Source organism: Sciurus carolinensis, chromosome X (assembly GCF_902686445.1).
Source record: "Sciurus carolinensis chromosome X, mSciCar1.2, whole genome shotgun sequence".
In the NCBI taxonomy this organism is placed as follows: Eukaryota; Metazoa; Chordata; class Mammalia; order Rodentia; family Sciuridae; genus Sciurus; species Sciurus carolinensis.
In genome coordinates, this window is record NC_062232.1 from 126,207,850 (window position 1) to 126,210,248 (window position 2,399).

The window sequence follows — 2,399 nt, forward strand, 5'->3', positions numbered from 1 at the left end:
AGGTACAGGCAATTTAGCATTTGTATTGCTAAAAGCCTTTACTAGAAGTTAGCATTCTGACTAATTCTGAAGAGTACTAGATGTTGTTTCACACTTGAAATATCATAAGTAATAACACTTCATAGAATTGACCAAACTATATTATGTGCATGTATGAATTTCACAAATTATTCCACTATTATGCATAATTATAGTACACCAATTAAAAATTAATTCAAAATTGCACTGGGGATATAGCTCAGTTGGTAGAGTACTTACCTAGCATGTAAAAGGTCCTGGGTTCAATCCCCAGCACCACCAAAAAAACAATAATAATAATTCAAAATTAAAATAAAAAGCACTTGGTAGAAGGTAAATTACTACACAATATTCAGTACCACTTTGAAGCTCTGAAATCATATAGGTTACTACAATCAGGTCACAGCATAAAGCTGGAGAGGTGTTTCAGGCACAGCATGGGCCAGAGTATGAGGAAAATACAGAGAATGTGTTGCATGTTGATGGAAAAGCCAGAGAATAAGGTCCTGGCAGTGGGAAGGGGACATCTGGGACTTGGACTCTGGACACAGTAGGAGTAGCTCTGTCTTGGTTGGGGCCAGTGGAAGGTTAACAAGCACGTGTTACAGGAAGGATTAGAGCTCAAGTCATTACCTCAAACATAGTGGTAAAGCAGGTCTGGTAAGGAGGTCGAAGGGGCAAATTCTTGCCAGGGACTCCATGTGTAGAAATCCAGCCCTAGTAACATTCTGGGGCAAATCCAGATCACCCAAGGCCCTGCAACTGGGTTTCAGTGTTAGTGGTCCATTTTTATGCAGAAGGGTTATAGTCCCACTGAAAACCATTCCATCAGATGCGAGAATGGGGATTATTAGCAGTACTGCAAGGCTGACATAAATATAGAATTTGTGCTTTTCAAATAATGTCTTCACCAGGGTATTCATTTTTTGCTTTCACAGAAAATCTTAGGCAGGTAAAGCAGGTTTTATCTTCACTTGAATAGAAAGAGAAGGTTCTTTCCTAAAGTTACCCGGACAATCAAGGACAGAGGAAAGTGACCTAGCACTGGCCTCAGGCCCACCCACATCATTATGCCCCTTTAAGGAGTGATAAGTAGAAAGTCAGACATTATCCAATGGTGAAATCTCCTTTACAGAAGGCTTCCATATCCTAGGTTGCTTAGGACCATGGCCCTTCCATTTTCCAATAGGTCTGCATTTTAAAAACTGGATTCTACTGAGAAATATCCAGAATCTGATAAAGGCTAATTACAGTTAAGGAATATGAAAATTGGAAACTCAGAGAAGATTGGCTTCTACTATTTCCTGGGCAGAATAATCAAGAAATTAGCAGAAAGTGATGGTGACCATAAAGAGGCACTAGAGGATAATTGAAGTATTAAAATTAAAGATATGCTGGCAAGTGGTCTATCCCTTGAGAATTCAGGCCATCTTCTTTGCTATCGGCACATAATATCACTGAAGAGCTTTTCAACAAGGCAATGGGGGTTGAGTAGAGGGGTTGTCTCCCAGCTAGGGTTGCGGCTGGGGCTGAAGGACACTGGCTAACAGGTAGGCTTTTCTGTATGAAGCAGAGCAGTCCCAGCTGGGTCCAGCACTTTCAAGGTTGCTCTGACAAAGTGAAGTAAGTACAGAGAAGGGCAATCAGAGAAAAGAAGGGTCTGAACTCACAGCATGGGGAGACCGTGAGTGAGTCAGGGTTTTGGTTACTGAGACAATGACTCTGGACAAAGTTGGTGCAATCAGTTATTTTAGTGAGGGCATAATGAAAAGAAGGAATTCTATGTAGTCTCTAGACTCATAAAGGAAGAGCTAAAACTATATTTAAAACACTTTTTAACCAAGCATTATTGGGTTCTTTGTGTCATATTATGGACATACAGATTTTATATTCATACATGGTCTCATTTAATCCTCAGAACCTTCCATAAATTATTGTCATACCTGTAAAACAAGATACTACCTTTCTCTAACAATTGGTAGGACAGAGGCTCTGGGGCATAAGATGTCTTCCAAAGAGTCAAGTGAGGGGTGACTGAATCTCGACTTCAGTTCTTATGCCAGGGACAATGAACTTTGCAATACATAATGCTGATCTTAACTCAACATAAGACATACTGAGCTGGGCATAGTGGCACAAACCTGTAATTTCAGGAGCCTGAGGCAGGAGAATCGCGAGTTCAAAGCCAGCTTCAGCAAAACGGTGGCACTAAGCAACTCAGTGAGACCCTGTCTCTAAATAAAATACAAAATAGGGCTGGGGATGTGGCTCAGTGGTCAAGTGTTCCAATCTCTGGTAACAACATAAAAAGAAACATACTGAATAATTAGAGATGGCAACATTTGAATATAGTAGATATCATTTAAGACTTTGAAATAGAA

At 40.2% G+C, this 2,399-nt stretch overlaps 1 non-coding gene across 1 annotated transcript; it reads left to right on the forward strand.

Annotated features, from left to right (window-relative positions):
- The first annotated feature begins 227 nt into the window (after nucleotides 1–227).
- Trnaa-agc (transfer RNA alanine (anticodon AGC)) lies at nucleotides 228–300 on the forward strand. The gene has a single exon. It is a non-coding gene; the product is annotated as a tRNA-Ala (tRNA).
- Nucleotides 301–2,399: the final 2,099 nt, after the last annotated feature.